The following is a 19,172-nucleotide window of genomic DNA, read 5'->3' on the forward strand; positions in this document are numbered from 1 at the left end:
GGATCCTCCACTTTCCTCTCTGTTCTGACAGGGAAATGCAGAGTGCTATGGCTACTCTGTGTGCTGGCCATCTGCATGTGTTCACCTGAAGGCTTGACCCAAGATGGGACCTAGAACCTTCCATGTTCTGAAGTAACTGTCTAGGTTGTTGTTCAGAAACACTGATAAATCAATCCTTTTGCATAATGTATATAAACTGGTCCTGCCCTGAGCCAAATTCCTTAAACCCACATATAAAACTCCATACCCAATGCCCTCACTGCAGACATTCCTGGGTAGAATATGTCGTAACTCCCTGTCAGCCTCCAGGACATGCGACAGCCCCTCCAGATGGAAGTTCCCTAACAAACGCTTTGGACTGAATGCTCTGCTGTTTAACACCACTTTGCTTAGAACCCCAGCTGACCCACAGTGTGATAGTTTGGACTCTCTTGAAGAACTCCCATGAGCTGCCTTAAGTCCACTCCAGCCTCAGGTATGGATGAAGATACAACCTCTAGTCCTCATCTGGAGCTCAACCCTTCTCTGTGTTGGCAGAATCCAGGCTTCCTGTGTCCACAGAGTGGTAGAAACTTGCACCCCAATGACCTATTTTGGGACCCAAAAGCCTGTCTCAACTCAGCTTTGGCTTCTTTGCTTTGGTGGGGATCCATCTCCATGTGGGGAACTTTCTCTTTTCTAAAAGCACATGACTGTAATGATCTGCATATTAGAAACATTTTAAGAATAATTTATTGGCATTAGGAGATGCTGTGGGCTCTTGAGTGGGCACCTCGATTGTCTACCCAGGCCAACACTCATGTCCCAACCCTCATGTCCTACCCTGGGATGGAAATTAACCACAGTTGAGTCCCCCCCCCCCATGTCCCAGGCACCACTGACCCCACACTACTCTGAACAGGGAGATTAATAAGGAAACTGAGGCTCAGAACTGGAAAGTTACTGCCCAAGGTCACACAGGAAGTAAATGATAAGCGGGTATTACATAAACATCAGCTCCTGACCTTACTCCCCAAGTCAGCACTCAGGCCTAAGTAGATGTTCTTGAACCTTAAGCAGAGATTGTGGTTCAGAGAGAGGGTCGAGGAAGAAAGGGGCCCTGAGGGGACAGAAGTGACATAGAGGTGAATTCTCAGAACGGAAGAGAGTGGATATGGCAAAAAGAGGAAGAAGATAGAGGAGAAAGAGGAGTAGGAAAAAAAGGGAAATACAAGAAAGAGATGGGTCAGTACAAAGAAAACCCACACTCCAGGGCAAGGAGAGAAGTCACTTTTATTCCCCTAAATCTCCTTTGTGTTCTTTGCCCCATGCAGCTCGACATGACCTGGACATTCAGGTGACAACTGTGTCTCTGCTGATCTGAGTCTGACGGGCAGCATGAATCTGCATCTTCCCTGAAGCATCAAAGGACTGATGAGATGACTGATCATGGTGAGGACCCCACAAGAATGTGCTGATGAATGGACTGAGAGTGAAGGAGACCCCATGGGAGACTCTAGAGGGAAGGAGGAGCCCTGGTCACCCTCACCTGGAAGGGTCAGCTCAGGAAGACAATGGGTCTATTTGCTGTTGTTTCTTGGGCTTCAGTGGGATGAGGACAGATCAGGGGAACATTGCCCAGGGGAGAGGAGAAACCTTATTTCTGTCTGAAATGTCTGCAGAAAGCCTGGTGCCCAGCCCCAGCCCAGCCTTGGGGAAACAGTGCTTGAGGAGGGCAGTCCTCCTTCCTGTAGGGCTGCTTCTGTGACAACTCCTTGACAAGGAGGACCCTGCCTCTGAGTGACCACACCCTGTGTGTCACTGTCCTGCAGGCACCATGGTCTCATCCTTCTGCACAACCAGAGCCAATGGAAGGAGATGCTATAAACCTGACCTTCACAGCCCTGCTCTGCCTCAGTGAGATTTGAAGAGTGGGAGGCCCTAGACTGGGAGGGACTCCATACCACAGCCAGGTCCTCATCCATGAGGAGATCCCTGGTGCTCTGGAGGTCACCACGGAAAAAAGGACTTGCTCAGACCTCAGAGGACAAACCTCTCATGGGAACTCTCTTTCAGGGCTGAGTCTGAGTCCCAGGACCCAAGTGCAGGTGGGTGAGTCTGTGCCCAGCTATCCCAGGTCCCTCCACCTCACTGGAGATGAGGGTCTACCCCTAGGAAGATTTGGATGGGGAACAGGAGTTATGGGCTAATGATGGGGATGTCTGGTGGGTCCTAGGATCTGAGGGGTGGGGGTGTCATGGGACCCAGGCTCAGATTTCCTTCCAGGAAACCTCCCCAAACCCACCTTCTTGGCTGGGCCATACTCTGTGACCACTCGGGTTAGCCACATCATAATGTGGTGTCCCAGAAGTACAATCTGTATAATGAGAAAAACTCAGTGCTCAGGAACATATGGAACACACTGGAGCATGTGAAAAGGGGCAAGTTCTACCCCCCATACCTGACAGGTGATTATGTAGGAAGAGATCGCTGCCACTATCACAGCCCAGCTGGAAGATCAGGGCACAGGGACTCCCAGGAGCTGGTGGTGACGGATGAGAAGAAGCTCAGGGATGCCAGGCCCAGGCTCTTCCCTGAGGAAGGGAATCTATTTTCAGGGGTGTTTCACCTCTCACAGCCCAGTTCTGGGGGATCCGGTGGGAGGTATGATCCCCATTTAGCACGGTGCCTACTTTCCTCCTTGGAGCCTACAGCAAACCTACTCTCTCAGCTCTGCCCAGCCATCAGACCTCAGGAGGGAATGGGACCCTCCAATGTGAATCTTGGCTGAGAATTGGAAAGTTCATTCTCATTGAGGAAGGAGAACCTCCCATGGACCCTGGACTCACAGTAACACCCCAGTGGGCAGTTCCAGGCCTTATTCCCTGTTAGCCCTGTGACTCCCAGTCATAAGTGAACATTCTGATGCTATAGCTGTTACAGGAACAAACCCCAGATGTGGTCAGAATCAAGTAACTCCCTAGACATCCTGATCACAGGTGAGAAAGCCACAGTCATCTCTTTTACAATTTTGAGGCCGCAGACAGGTTGTTGGAAATTTAATTGACAGATTATCATGGTAAGGCTCCCACAAGGATGTGTTGATGGATGGACTAAGCAGTGAAGGAGACACCATGAGAAGCTCTACAGAGAAGGAGGATTCCCCTGGTCTCCTCACCTGGAATGTACCGACTCAGGAGGGCACAGAGTCTATTTGCTGCTATGTCCTGGTCACTGGGAGATGGGGACAGATCAGGTGGACAGTCGCCAGAACAGCCCCAGTAAGAAGAGAAGCCCTCTTGGGAACAGAGACATAGAGAATGAGCTACAGTGAGATCTTCAGGGTCAGGACAGAGAAGGGAAGATGTGGGAGAAACCCTCACTGCAGTTCCGGCTCATCTTTCACTCCAGGAGTGTCTAGGAAACCTTTCCTCTTGACCCACCAAGGCCATGTCGTGGCCCCTGGAGAGAGCCTGACCCTCCAATATTGCTCTGATGTAGGTTTGCTCTGTCCAAGGATGGGGAACCGGATCTTAGCCAGCGCCCTAGTCGGCAGCCCCAAGCTGGGCTCCCTCAGGCAGAATTCTCTCTGGGCCCTATTAGCGGCTCCCACGGGGGCTGATACAGCTGCTACTGGGGAAACAACCTCTCCTTTGAGCTGTAGGCCCCCCGTGACCCCTCTCCAAACCTGAAACACAGTGAGGAGCCCAGCGGGTTCAATCAGGAGCCTAGACGCTGTAGAGACCCTGCCAGGGAAGCCCTAAGTGGTTATGGCCAGGATGAAGCATGGGGATCCCAAGGATGGGAGAGACGGGGAAGGGGAGAGACTCAGAGACAACAGAGACAAGAGACTGAAGGTTCTCAGAGAGAGGCTCTGGGGAGGTCTCATCTAAGAACAAGGTGGGGCAGCCCTTCACCCATCCTCGTCTCACTAGGAAACCTCCCTGACAGACCCTCCAACTTGATGCAGCCAGGTCCCACGGTAGCCTCAGGAGAGAACGTGGTCCTGCTGCGTCAGTCATGGAGCTGGATGGATACTTTCCTCCTGAACAAGGAGGGGGCAGCTGGTCCTTCTCGTGTCTAAGATCAAAGTACCAAGATCGGCAGTACCAGGGCACGTTTTTCAGGAGTTCTGTGACATCAGCCCACAGGAGAACCTACAGATGCTATGGCTCAGAGAGCACTTCCTCCTACCTGTTGTCACTTTCCAGTAACCCCCCTGGAGCTAGTGGTCTTATTTGAGGACCCCTGATTCTGTCCTCTCTGAGCTCAAAGATTCTGCTCTGGGCCCTGCCCACAGAAGAGCTCTGGGTAATGAGAAAGAAGAGTGAAGAAGGAGGGTTCACAAGGAATGTCCAGTCCATGAGAGGGTGGACATAGATGGAGACCTCCCACTCCTGGGTACCCACTCATAAGTCTCAATCAGGGTAGAGAGAGGAGAGGGCTGGAAGGATACGTGGGCAAAAGTCTGAGGATGTGAGATAAGACTGAAGGTTTAGACAGAATCCCCTAACCCACCGTGGAGGATGTGTGATGAGTAGAAGGAGGAGGATGTACCGTCAGCAGGATTTGGGGTCCATCTCTCATGGGATTCAGGGAAGATGCTGGGGCTGATGGAGGAGGAAGAGAATTGGTGAGGTGGAGAGAGGACAGATAGTCCCTTAGCAGTTCTTCTTCCTTGTTTAAAAGAAACCCTGAGGATGGATCTCCTCATCCACATACGAGGGAGTCCCTGAGCCCTCTCAGGACAGGGCAAGTGGCTGCTTGGACCTCCATGAGACCTAGTTGTGGTTAAGGTGGAGCCCACATCAGACATGATCCTTCAGAGAGAAGCCCCAGCTGTGAGGACTGCTCATCAGGGGCCCTCCTGTGCTCACCTGGTGGCCTCTCTACTAGGGCACACCTGAGACTAAGGATGGACCATGCACCTGCTCCCTGGGGCAAGTTAAGGAATTATTCAAAGCATCTTTTGTATGCAGTTCATTTCTACATTTTCTTTTCTGGGCAAGATTGTCTATTGTTGCTCTTTTAAAAATATATAAATGTATGATTTTTAAAAAAGTAATACTCTGATTTTCATTGAGATAGACTAAATTTATACATTCGATATAGAAAGTAATTTCTTTTTAATATTAAATCTTATTATCAAAGGTGTTTAAAATTGAAGTTTGTTGAAGAATGTATGTTACCCAGGCGGGACTCAAAATCCTGAGCTCAAGGCATCCTCCGACCTCAGCCACCTGAGTAGCTGGGACTGCGGGCATTCATTATTGCACCCAGCTACTTTTAAAAATAATAATAAGGTATTTTTAACATAGCTGTTAATTTAGATTTATTGATTTTTCTTCATAGTAACTTAGTAAAAATTCTCTTTCCATTTTATTAAGTTAATTACTTCTTTTCTGCTAAGCTTTATTTTAACATGAGCAAACAAAAACATTACTTACTTATTTCCAAATAGAGTGCCAATTTTTGTCACTTGAAATGTATATATACCTGCAGGGACATATATATCTATGAACTAAATAGTTACAGTTTCATACATGTGTATGTATGTATTATTATATATATTACATGTAAATATATATATGTGTGCATCCGTATACATATTGAGGCCTTACATTCTGCATTTTGTGCTCATTAATATTCTAACTTAAGTATGTCATTTAAAGTTGCACATACTGTGCATACAACAGTAAGATATCTGGAAACCTACAGCTCTGAAATCATCTTCATTTACCTCTCACTCTATCTAGATATTGAATATTTTTTTACTCTAAGTAAGATGCTCGAAAAAGAAAGTACATTTGATCGTTAAGGACCTACCCTTACATTCCTCCCAATTCCTCATGAAGGTAAAGTGCCTGACGAGGAGGTTTTAACTTGGGAGACCCCATCCCCAATGGTTTGTCTTATCCCTGGCCTCTTTGTGTTTCCTGCTGATCCTTTTACCTTTTCCTTTGATAATTTGAATCAGTATAAGATATTTCACTCACAATTATTTTTGAGAGCATTTTTTCAATATGTCCTGATATTTGTTTTTGATGTTGGGAAGTCCAGTCCCAATGAGCATGACAATCTTTTGGCAACAATTTGTATTTTTTTTTTTTGAGTTGGAGTCTCACTCTGTTGCCCAGACTGGAGTGCAGTGGCCACTCCCGGCCACCACAGCCTTGATCTGCTGGGCTCCGGCGATACTTCCACCTCAGCCTTCCAAGTAGCTGGAACTACAGGTGCACGCTACTACACCTGACTCATTTTTTTTTTATTTATTGTAGAGATGAGGTCTCACCAAGTTGCCCAGGCGGGTCTCGAACCCGCGGGCTCAGGCAATCCACTCACTTCAGCCTCCCAAAGGTGGGGGATTACAGGTTGAGCCACCGAGCCCAACCACAATTTGTATTTTGAACAAAAGAATAATTTAAGGTTTTTATAGATTTTCAGAACGAGTCTCTTTAATTTTTTAATGAGTTGAAAATCATATACCATAAAAATACAATTTTAAGCTGCAATCCAGTCTAGAACATCTTTTTAAATTCACTGTTAACGCTCTATATATTACCATGAAGGGTCAACATACACATTTCATGTTTAAATTGATGCATGCTAGCATTTAGATGATCTGTTCTCATTTCTGTAGAGTGTTTAACTCTTTATCCTTTGAGCTATTGCCAGATATTTTTCCCCCTTTTTCTTCTGCCATCCACTAATGATATGACTTTCTACCCTCTTATTCTCATTCACAATTGCCTTAAATTTCCACTTATGGTTTATCTATACTGAATTTGGAAGATTCCTTCAATTCTGTTTTCCAATTACATAATTCTTGCTTAAACTATGTCTTGTCCTTGAATAAATTATATTTTGATAATGATCATTTTATTGATTATTTTATTTTATTTTATTTTAAAGATGTAGGGTACAAGTAAGGATTGGGTAAATAAGTGGTCTAGGTACACATGAAGTTTCAAGCTTACCACTGGATCTCACTTTGCCTGAATTAGGAGCAGGCCCACTTATTGAGGTCATGTGTCCTCTCTCCCTTCTCCCAGTAGTGTCCTACTACTGCCAGTTGCTTTTTTTTTAGTATTATGAGGGTTTTTCAGGATCCACTTATGAGTGAGTACATGTGATACTCAGTTCTTTGTTTCTGTGATGAATCACAGAGTATGATAGGCTCCAAATCTGTCCAGGTTCCTGGAGAGTCCATAATTTTGTCCTTCTTTATGGTTGTGTAATATTCCATCATGTATGTGTGCCACATTTTTTAAATCCAGTTTCTATGGGTAGCACAGTTGATTCCATGTTTTTGCTATTATAAATAGTGTTGCAATAAACATGCATGTGCAAGTATCATTTTGTAGAATGATTTTAGTTCCTCCAGGTATATTCCAAGAAGGACGATTGCTGAGTCATATGGCAGGTCATTTCTAGTTCTTTAGGAATCGCCACACTGTTCTCCATAAAGATTGAACTCATTTGCATTCCCACCAGCAGTGTAAAAGTGTTCCCTTTGCTCTGCATCCGTGCCAGAATCTTTTTTAAAAATTTTTATTAATGTTGGTCATCCTGACTAGGGTTAGGTGGTATTTCGGTGTGGTTTTGATTTTCCTTTCTGTGATGACTACTGAGACTGGGCATTTTTTTCACGTGTCTGTTGGCTGACAATAGATCTTCTTTTGAGAAGTGTCTATTAATTCCTTTTGCCCATTTCTTAATGAGATGTTTATTTGTTTATTTTTCTTTCAGCACATTGAAGTTCCTTGTAGATTCTGAAAGTTAGGCCTTTGTCAGATATGCAGTCAGCAAATATTTTTTCTCACTCAGTGGGCTGTTCTCACAACACCCTGGGTGTTTTCTTTTGCCTTGTGGAAGCTTTTGATGAGGTCCTACTTGTCTATCTTATCGTTCATGGCACAGGCATATGGGATTTTGATCAGTAGTTGGTTGCCTATTCCAATTTCCATAAGGGTGTCTCCTGTTTTTTCTAAGATTCATATCATTTGAGGTTTTACATTTTCATCTTTGATCCATTTGAAGTTCATTTTTATGTATGGTGATAGATAGGGGTGCTGTTTTACTTTTCTGCATGTGGTCAACCAGTTTCCCCAGCACAATTTACTGAAAAGGTTCTCCTCTCCCCAGTGGTTTTGAGTGGAGACTTTGTCAAAGATGAGAGGTTGATTGAGAAATTGAGTTTTCTTCCCAGAATCTCTATCTTGTTCCATTGATCTATACGCCTGTTCTTACTCTCCTTCCTGGAGAGGTTCTTCAAGTGATATCAGATGACTATCTAGTAATATGAATCTTATTTCACAGTTAAAATGAGTGTTCCAAAAGAATATTCCATAGTCTACTAGTGTGTCCAATGCTATGTGCATAGTACCCAGATAAATGGACATTACATATGTCAGTGCACACATATGTCTCACTGTGAGATGAATATGAACCTGGGTTACATTTTTAACATGACTTCCAAGTGAACTTTTCCAAAATGGGAGATGGATATGTCATTTGGTTTCCATATATCAGTGTTGACCTCAAAGTCTAGCCAACAAACTTTAAAAAATTACTGGCAACACCCTTTTTCAATATAAATTTTCTCCCTAGGAAACAGTGAAAAATAATTGCAAGAAAATGATTGTATATACTGCCTGGGGCCTTACTGTTTTCATCATCAGTGGAAACTAATTTTTTTTTTATTCAGGGGTCTTTAGGCCAGACAAAAGCAAGGTCTGAACATTGGGTGAATGATGATTACTGAGGACCACAACAGCAGACATTAAACTTATGCTCAATACACATGATTTCATTGCAGTGTGATCATCTATATTCCTCTGGGAATAATGTAGTCTACTTGCCTGCAAGTCAATTTCGCTTCACTGCCCTCCTTCTCCTCAGTGTCTGTTTCATTCAATATGTCCACCCGTCTTTGACAGGTAAATGGTATCTCTCCTGAATCTCCTTGACCAGTAAGGCTGCGTTACACAATAGAAGGAGTGTGAGATTTGGATGCCATCAGATCAGAGTTCAAAACACAGAAGTCATCCACTAATTGGGCAGACCTGTTTGCAAATCATCCAAAAACCTGTGGCTTAATTTTGGTGCATTATATTTTGCATGAGTTCATCAATAACTACCTTTTGTTACAATTGACAGAAAATGTAACTCGCTGATGCCAGTAAGTGTTTTTTTCACCTTAAAAATATCGCCTTTAATTCAGAATAACAATGGTTTTTAAAAATCTTACAATTATGAAAGTTTTTAAAAATATATAATACTCAATACAATGAATAACTACATTTAATTATCATTCAAACACTTAAGGCTGATTTCTCACAGTTTACATGTGAGAATTTAGCATGATACAAACTCAAATATCCATTTCACATATCTTTCAATGTCTGCAGCAGATTGCCTTAGAAACCTTTTTTAAAGCCATTTCAAAATTCTCCATAGTTGTAGGCATGTGCATTTCTTCTTTTGAAAGATTTCAGATTTCTTCTGGGATCAGACGTTCAATACACCTTCTCATTGCCATCATGGAGGCATCCCTGTACACGTTGGTAATGTCTTCACTTGAATAATCTTCCGTGTTTTCTGCTATATTTGCAAGGTCAACGTCATCAGCCATTTCCAGCTCAAGTAGGCTTATTCGTAATAGCTCCTTCCTGCCTTTTGCTGGCGATAAAGGAATATACATTCATTTCTTAAGGTGTCATCTTAAAGTCTCATCTATATCCCAGGGAATGTTAGTAGCTGCCAGATCCATAGCCATTTTGGAAGGGTCATCATTTTCAGAAGCACCTACAACACCATTCATTTCTTTTGTTTTTGTTTTTGTTTTTGTTTTTACTTGAGTCAGAGTCTCACTCTTTCACCCAGACTGGAGGGCAGTGGCACACTCATGGCCACCGCAGCCTCGACCTGCCGGACTCAGGTGATCCTTCTGCCTCAGGTTCCCAAATAGCTGAAACCACAGTTGTGAACCACCACACCCGGCTAATTTTTTGATTTATTGTAGACACGAGGTCTCACCATGTTACCTAGACTACTCTCAAACCCATAGGTTCAGTCAGTCTTCTCACCTTCACCTCCCAAAGTGCAGAGATGACAGGCATGAGCCACCATGCCCAGAGAAACCATCCATTTGAACCAGCAGCTCTGCTTTCACTCTTCTGCTTGCTTTGTGCTCATCAGAAGTTCCTCTGCAACTACAAATAGAATCTATCTCATCAATAAATATGTTGGTTGTAGAATAAAATCGAGCCATTTCAAACAGAAGATGAACCAGATTCTGACTCTCCTCTGTGTTAGGAAGTCAGAGTTGATGAAGAGACATTGAAGAATGTTGTCTTGCACCCTGAAGGTACCGCTTTAGCAAGGAGGATTTTTCCTGTGCCAGGTGAGCTGACCATCAGTACTTTTTTCCAAGGTCTTCTGATGCCCCTAAAGTATTCAGGCATATGCCTGGTGCAGTGGCTTATGCCTGTAATCCCAGCACTTTGAGAGGCCAAAGTGAGAGGATTGCCTTAACCCACAGGGTCGAGACAAGCCTGGTCAGCTTGACAAGACTTCATCTCTACAATAAATCAAAAAGTAGTCCAGCACGGTGGCAAGAGCCTGTAGTTTCATATAGTTGGAAGACTGAGGCAGGAGGATTGCCTAAACCAAGCAAGTCGAGGCTGCAGTGGCAGTGAGCATGCTGCTTCACTCCAGCCTGGGTAACAGTGAGACTCTGATTTGAAAGGAAGGAAGGAAGGAAGGAATTCAGGTTTTCAAGGAAGTTTTTCATCAGGAAGGTGAGAGAAGACATCAGTCTGGAAGGTATCTATGAGAGAAGGATGCGCACTTCTGAGTCTCAGCCCTGAGGAAACAGCAACCAATCTTTTGCAAGGCCATTGGTGTGAACTGTCATTATGGGTGACACTTGGACTCCACCTGGCCACACCCTGTGCATCTGCCTATCCTGCTGGACCTGTGGTATCGTTACCTGCCCAGAACAAACAAGCAGAGGCTGAACTGTGACCCCTCCTAATTTCCTCATGTGCCTCAGTGAGTTTAGAGAATGCACAGGGAGAAGGATTGTGTCATGCCAAGTTGGGGCCTACTAGGATGAATTTGAGGGCTCACACTAGTCACTCTCCTTTGGGGAAGAGCATCCCATCTTGGTGTCTATCTTTGATGTAGGCCTCCCCTCTCCTGGCTTCAGGCGTTGGATTGAAGGAACATAGACTGAACACCTGAGACTCAGGGAAGTGATCCTATGTCACTCCAACCATCCTGATGACTATGCCAGAAAATAGCCATAAATTTTCCCTTTAAAATCCACTTGCATTTAGCAGATTGTTTTCACTGTCTAGGCAGGTTATAGAATGTAACTGAACTCCATTCTTTGTCCTGGTTGAATAACATTTAATTGTTGTTTGTACCACGTTTTATGTATGACAATTCATAGGCATGTGGGTATATTCCACTCATTACTGTTATAAATAATAATACAAAGGACAAATTTTCTGTGTGATACCATTTTCATGAAATGTCAAGAATAGGAAAATCCATAGGAACAGAAAGCAAAAGAGTAATTTCTTCAGGCTAGGGGAGGGAGAGAATTAGGACTAACTACTCATAGGCAGGGGGTTCCTTTCTGTGGTGTTGAAAATGCTTTGGATATAGGTAAGAGAAATAGTTGCACAATACTGTGAGAAAACTCAACATCATGAATCTGGTATGTAAAATGTGAACAATGATACCTTTATGATGAGAATTATATGACATAGTTAAGTGAATAGATAATTGAATTATTCTGAGGGTCCTGGCCTGGGTTTGAAAAACTGAAGAGATAGCAGGGCTCAGTGGCTCAGCCTGTAATCCCAGCGCTTTGGGAGGCTGAGGTGAGTGAATTGCCTGAACCCGCGGGTTCGAGACCCACTTGGGCAACTTGGGAAGACCTCATCTCTACAATAAATCAAAAAATTAGCCGGGCGTGGTAGTGCGCACCTGTAGTTCCAGCTACTTGGAAGGTCATGGCGGAAGGATAGCCGGAGCCCAGCAGGTCGAGGCTGTGGTGGCCGGGTGCGGCCACTGCACTCCATCCAGTCTGGGTGACAGAGTGAGACTCCAACTCAAAAAATAAAAATAGAAAAACTGAAGAGTTCTACTCCCACCCAATCAATGAGTAGAACTCAGATCAACCCCATAATGCAAGCTTCTCATGAGAACATCAGAATCTGACTTCTCAGAGCAATTGATTAACCTCAATTGCGAGAAGGGACAGGTTGCAATGACTAGCTTCAAAGAGACAGAATATAAGCGGCTGAGTAGCTGTCATGCAACCTGGGAAGGTGTAATCAGCTAACACTGTAAGGACCTGCTGGGGAATCCATGTTGGCCACCCCTATGGAAACCAGAATATCAGAGGATCTAAGACAGAGGAACACTTTGTACTCATTCAAGGCTCTTCTCCATGGGTGTCAACTGGATATACACAAGAAAACTGGGAGAGGGGAAAACACACCATGTTCATGGTACAAGCATGATCAGCTTCCACTGTGCATGGCCTAGACTCTCATGCCCCAACCAGAAGCTCTTCTCACATGGTACAAAATCCCAAAGCCTTTGGAGTAGGCACAGCAAAACCTTCCACCACTGGTTCCAGGTTGTAACATTTTGTAACTGGAGAAAGTAGACTACAAATTGATTCTACCACTAGTGGGAGTGCAGGAAATTTTGGAAACCATGATCCTAGATGAAACCTGTTAGAGATATAAAAATTTGAGTGAAAGAAAAGGAAATTCCTGCTCAAATCAACCAAACCCACGAGGTCGAGTCTGGCCACCAAGGGGAGCAGAAACACCAACACTGAGGGACCCCCATGCTCAAGACCAAGGTGCATAGACGCTGCCCAAGACTGAGGAAGATGGGGACAAGAGGAACTCTAATCCTCACCAGAAGCCTGTCATCGTTCATCAAGGAGCAGCTGTCCACGGGGTCGGGAGGCGATAAGGCACCAGGGAATTATCTGATTCACACAGTGGAGTTCATCCAGCTCTGGTGTCAGCAACCCTGTACATACAGGATGAACCCATGAAGGGGGTAACCAAGGGGCAAGAATACAGGACATGCATGAACCCAGCACCTGTGTGGCCCTCTCTCCAAGGATTGTGTAGTCATCATTACCTCAAAGTCTAACCTGTGAACAGCCGAGAGGTCTGGATGTGATGCTATCCTTTGAGAAGACCAGTGAGCCACCTGGTAACGACTTGATCACATGAAACATCTCTGCCAAGGAGATGACAGTAAATCCTCCTTCCTGACGTGGATGCTTGCACTGAGCATGGGATTCACTGAGCTCTTTGCAACACTCAGGAGGACTCAAAACTTCTCACTTGTTTCAACAGAATATCTCATCACTGATTCTCAGATCCAGAGATCTAGGTGCCTGTGAACCCAGTAGGACAATGATAATATGTCTGCATGATATCCTGGGGATGACCTGAGAAATTGATATGCACACTGCAGTGATTGGTGCTACTGGGGCTGATAGAACATTGGCGTGGTCTCTTAAAAATTGATGAAATGGGATTTTTCAAGATGGCAGGTTGAGGATTTCAGTGTGCCAAATCCATTCAAGTGTTGAGAAGTACTTTGGAAAAATCAACAGTGAACTCCAATTCAAGAAGGAAAATGAATATTCATCAAAACAACAAAGGACACCACACATCTCAAAAAGGACAAGGCAGATGAACACCCCTACAAGGGTGCTCTGCAGAGAATAGTGAGTGTGACCAGAACATGGGACATGACTGAAAGCTCCCCTCTGAGACATGTCCTCCAACTGGCGATTTGTTTAACCTAGGACATGCGGGAATACCCCATTTCTCCTGAGTCCTGCAGCTGTCTTGGGGAGAGGCCAAGCAGTGGTGAGAGGGAAAGACACCTAGTAAAGCTGATAATTGCTTACCCCATCAGCTGGTGAGCTGGGACCCCAGAAACGTTGCAGTCCTCAGAGCTCTATTACCACCCCTGGAATCACACAGTGGCCAGGCCCCCATGGTGTCCGGATGGAGAAGCACGGTGGTGCCCTACACGGAGTCCCCAAAGGGTGCTCCAGCTTTCTAGGTTCAGGGGTCAGTAAGCCAAGTCCCTGGAAGTGTGAGTTCATTGATGGGCTGGCAAGTCAGGCCCGGGAAAGTGCTGCAGCTCTCCTACTTTGGATCCGGGCAAGCCAACCCCGTGGTCCACTCCTTTGTCAGTTTCACTTTAAACTCGGATCCCAGCAGCTTCCTCATCAGTTTCACTTAAACTGCAGACAACTCTGGCATCAGTTTGATTCACTTCAAGGTCAGTTTCCATGTCAGCACCGCTGTGCCTGTTCAGCCAGCTCCACAGGCTGACAAGCCAGCCTCCGGCCTGTGCAGCTCTTCAAGTCCAGTTTTCAAGTTCTGCTAGCTTCAGTAGTAGCTCTCTGAGTCAAGGACCCCGACAACCAGAGGATACGTAAGTACGAATTAATTAGATGATATAAAATCCCTTGGGAGCAGGAAGGGGGTCCCAACAGGGTTTCCAGGTTGCCGGTGCGGGCGGGAGTTTATATAGTTGCCAGAGCCTGCTGATTGGTAGGCAACAGCACCAATCAGAAAAAGGCACCATGATGGGGTCTTGGAATTTCACCAATCGGGAGAGGGTTAGAAAGGGCCAATCAGCTAGAGGCCTCATGGTATGGTCTTGAAATTTTGCCAATCAAGAGGGTTAGGAAGGGCCAATCAGGAAAAAAGCACACAATGATTAAAAATCCACCGACCTGGAAATGGGTGTGTTCACTCTAGCGGAAGGGGCTTACAGGAAGTCTATTATGACCACCCGAACTCTCTGCCTGTCAGATTTTCTATTTTTCTCCTTTCTCAAAGTCATAGGTGTTTTATCAAATCCCAGTCGGTGAGGACCTGGGAATGATGTCTATCATAGCTATTGCTGCATTTGCATTTGAGGACTTGGCCATGAATTTGTTGTCTCCTCTGATGTCCAGAAGGGCTTTCCCTAAGTTTTCTTCCAAGATCTTTGTAGTTTGGGGTTTCACATTTAGGTCCTTGATCCATTTTGAGATCATTTTTGTATATGATGTTAGGTAGGGTCCAGTTTTATTCTCCTGCATGTGATTGACCAGTTTTCCCAGCACTATTAGCTAAATATGATCTCTTTCCCCCAATGTTTGTTTTGGCTGACTGTTGAAGATGTCTTGGTTGAAGGTCTGTGGTTTTATTTCCAAATTCTCTATCTGTTCTGTCAGCCTATGTGTCTGTTTTTGTGTCAGAACCATGCTGTCTCTTGGTTACTGCATCCCTGAAGTAAAGTTTGAAGTCTGGAAGTATGATGTCTCCAACCTTGAGAAGAACCAATTTTGTGATTTATTGATCCTTCGTATTTTGTTGTTGTTTTCAATCTCCTTTCATTCTCCTCCGATCTTTGTTCTTTTCTTCTTGTAGCTTTAAGTTTTCATTATTCTTGTTTTTCTGGTTCCTTGGGGTACAGCCTTAAGTTGTTGATTTCAGATATTTTTTTTGAGTTGGAGTCTCACTCTGTCACCCAGACTGCTGGGCTCCAGCAATCCTTCCACCTCAGCCTTCCAAGTAGCTGGAACTACAGGTGCATGCTACCACACTCGGCTAATTTTTTATTTATTGTAGAGATGAGGTCTCACTAAGTTGCCCAGGCAGGTCTCAAACCTGCAGGCTCAGGCAATCCACTCACCTCGGCGTCCCAAAGCAATGGATTACAGGCTGAGCCACCCAGCCCAGGCTGAATTCAGATCTTTTATCATTTTAATGTAGGCACTTAATGTTATAAGTTTTCCTCTCAGCACTGCTTTTACTGTGCAGCAGAGGTTTTGGTATGTGGTGTCTATGTTTCACTGAAAGGTCTTTCAAAAACAAGTAGTTGAATTTTCATGTAGTAGTGTCGTTTGGGAAGTTCCTCTTGATTCCCTTTTTATTTCATTGGGTCAAAGAAGATTCTTACTGAAATTCTGAGTTTTTTGTTTTTTTTTAAATAGTTGAGGCTTGCTTTATGGCCAAGCATATTGTTGATTTTGGAAAATGTTCCATTTGACTATTAGAAGAATACATAGTATTCAGTTGTTGGAGAAAAGGTTATATTGAAATAGGGACCGAGCGCTTAATTCACAGACACGGACACCAAAAGTACAAGTTATAAAAAGGAGAGGTTTATTAGCCAAGGACCCGCCGGCAGCCACTTGCCTGCTGGACATGCCAGTCCCACAGCAAGGGCCCCCATTAGTTGTAGGGGCTTGCTTAAATGGGGCAAAATCACATTGGGATTTCCAAGTGGGCCAAACTGCAACATTCTGGAGGCCTAGGTACTTTTCAAGCAATGCTAATGGGGTTCACAGAATTTGAAAAAAAGCTGTTAAACAGTTTAACCTAGCCAGCAGATGCTGTTGCCAGTTTCCAGGAAGGGAACTTTTTAAAAACTGTGCAAAGGTTGAGTATATGCTTAGCTTATTTTTTGACATTGTAGATGTCTTTTTAAGTCACAATATTCAGTTCATTCAGTCTATAGTCCAGTTTACATTTAGTATTTCTTGGTTGATTTTCTACTTTGGTAATTTGTCTAGTGAAGTCAGTGGGTTATCAAAGTCCCTCACTATCATTTTATTGTTGTCAATATGTTTCCTAAGGTTGATCAGTATTTACTTCTTCAAGGGAATCGGCTGCACATATATTTTGGATACCTAACTTTTTTGTTGTATTGACCCCATTACCACTATATAATGACTTTCTTGGTTTTTGCTTTTGTTTTTCCTGTTGCTGTTCAAAGTCTGCATTATTCGAAATAAGGATGGTGATTCTGCTCAATTTGTTTCTCATTGGTGTGCTAACTTTTTCCATCCATTTGCTTTGAGTCTGTAGCTGTCTTAAGCCAGTATTTAAGGCTCTTGTAATCTTGTATTTTTATCCAGTTTGCCACCCTCTATATTTTAAGTGGCATGTTAGGCTATTAATATTCAGGATTATGATAGATATGATGGGTTTTCTTTCTGCCATAGTGTTGTTAGCTACCTGTCTTGGGTTTTCAAACATATACTTGCTTCATATAATCTGTGAACTCGGCACTTACGTGACTTTTTGTGATGGTGAGTGTTGTCATTTAAGTTTTTAGGATGCCTTTCAGCATCTCTTGTAGGGCCAGTATAGTGGCAATGAATTTCCTTAGTGTTTATTTGTACTAAAATACTTTATTTCTCCTTCATTTTTGATGCATAGTTTGGTAGGATATAAGGTTCATTTCTGGCTCTTTTTTTCTTTTTTTTTTTTCTTTTTTTTTTGAGTTGGAGTCTCACTCTGTCGCCCAGACTGAAGTGCAGTGGCTGCTCCTGGCTACCGCAGCCTCGACCGGCTGGGCTCCAGCGATCCTTCTGCCTCAGCCTTCCGAGTAGCCGGAATTACAGGCATGCGCTACCATGCCCAGCTGATTTTTTTTTTTAATTGTAGAGATGAGATCTCGCCAAGTTGCCCAGGAGGGTCTCGAACCTGCGGGCTCAGGCAATCCACTCACCTCAGCCTCCCAAAGTGCCGGATTACAGGCTGAGCCACCAAGCCTGGCTGGCTTTTTGTTTTCTATAAGGAGGTGAAAAATAGGCCTTCAATCTCTTCTGGCTTGTAGGGTTTCTCCCAAGAAGCCCAAAGTTAGCCTACTGTCATTTCCTTTACAGGTGATTAGGTGTTTCTTGCTGCTCCTAAGATAGTTTATTTCATGTGGGCTTTCCATAGTCTGACAACTATATGCCTTGGGGTTCTTGTAATATTCTTGTAATGTTTCCTCAAGAAGTTCTCTGAACTTTTTCTATTTGGATGTCTAGTCTCTCTCAAAGCCAGGACACTTTTCTTGAATTATTTCTTAAAGTAGGTTTTCCATTTTTTTTTTCTTTAAATTCTTCTTTCCCTAGAATATCTGTGATTCATAGATTTGAATGCTGTACATACTCCCATATTACTTGGTTCATTGTTTCAAATTAGTTTTTATTTTTTTGAATGAATTAATTCTAAAGATCTGTGTTCCGGGTCTGGGATTTTTATTGTTCCCCTTGATCCAGTCTATTGTTAAAGCTTTCAACTATTTTTTGTAATTCCCTCAGTGAATTCATTGCTTCTATGTGTGTGTGTGTGTGCGCATGCACACGTGTGTGTGTCTTTTAATGATATGTATCTCTCCTTTCACATCCTGAATTGTTTTACTAATTTTTTGTGTTGGTTTCAGCTTTCTCTTGGATCTCAATGAGCTTCTTAAGAATTCTTTGTCTGGTATTGCAAGGATTTCATTTTGGCTAAGAGTCATTATTGGAGAGTCAGTGTGCCCCTTTTGAGGTGTTATGATATTTTTTATGCTTTCAGAATTGTTTTTTTCATTCTCTCTTATCTGACTGAAACAGTGCTCTTTTTAAAAAAAAATTGCTTTCATTATAAAGAGCTCTTTCTTCCCTTGAGTAGGTGACTATAATGTCTGTGATGAAGGGTCTTATGGCTTTGGGTCTGGGACTTTCAGTGGTGAGGAGTCTGTCCAAACCTTGTGTTTATAAATATTGTATATGTGTCCACTCTCCCAAGTGCCAGTCGTAGTAGTGATGTCATGCCGCTCACTGCCTCCTGTGGGGCCAGGGAGGTGAGGGTCTCAGGAACCTTGTCTTGTTCTCAGTGGTGTGGGTACCCAAATTTCCTAGTGTGTGGTGTCATTCAACCTTTTGGCCAGCAAGTGGCACGTCCAGGCAAAAGCCAGCCCCTACCTGTGTGGATGGATATGGGCTTGATCCTTGTCCACTGGGAGAAGCTCTCTGTTGTCTCAAGCAATGAACTGATTTTTCTCTACTGGATGCCCTCTCTGGGGCTCTCTGCCTGTTCTCTCAGAACCAAAGGGGTTCTTTGCTGTTCTGGTGAATTCCCACTTTCCTTCTTGAATAGAACTTCCCTGAGTTGATCTTTCCATACTATTTAACTATTTTCATGTGGGTGAGACACGTGGAAAGTCTCTAATCAACCATCTTCAAACACACATACACAGTTTCTTACAAATTGCTCTAACTACTTCTATCAGTAACTGAGGTAGCAGTGTTAAACACCCCTCTATATCTGTGGATTTGCCTACATGTCCCTTAATTTCTTTTTTTTCTAGAAAGTAGT

At 43.8% G+C, this 19,172-nt stretch overlaps 2 pseudogenes; one reads left to right on the forward strand and one right to left on the reverse strand.

The window, feature by feature from the left end:
• The first annotated feature begins 1,428 nt into the window (after positions 1-1,428).
• LOC110594552 lies at positions 1,429-4,221 on the forward strand (annotated as a pseudogene).
• A 5,115-nt stretch (positions 4,222-9,336) lies between these two features.
• Positions 9,337-10,445, reverse strand: LOC103276453 (annotated as a pseudogene).
• Positions 10,446-19,172: the final 8,727 nt, after the last annotated feature.

Source organism: Carlito syrichta, unplaced genomic scaffold (genome assembly GCF_000164805.1).
Source record: "Carlito syrichta isolate Samal-C Ts95f unplaced genomic scaffold, Tarsius_syrichta-2.0.1 Scaffold316208, whole genome shotgun sequence".
NCBI lineage: Eukaryota > Metazoa > Chordata > Mammalia > Primates > Tarsiidae > Carlito > Carlito syrichta.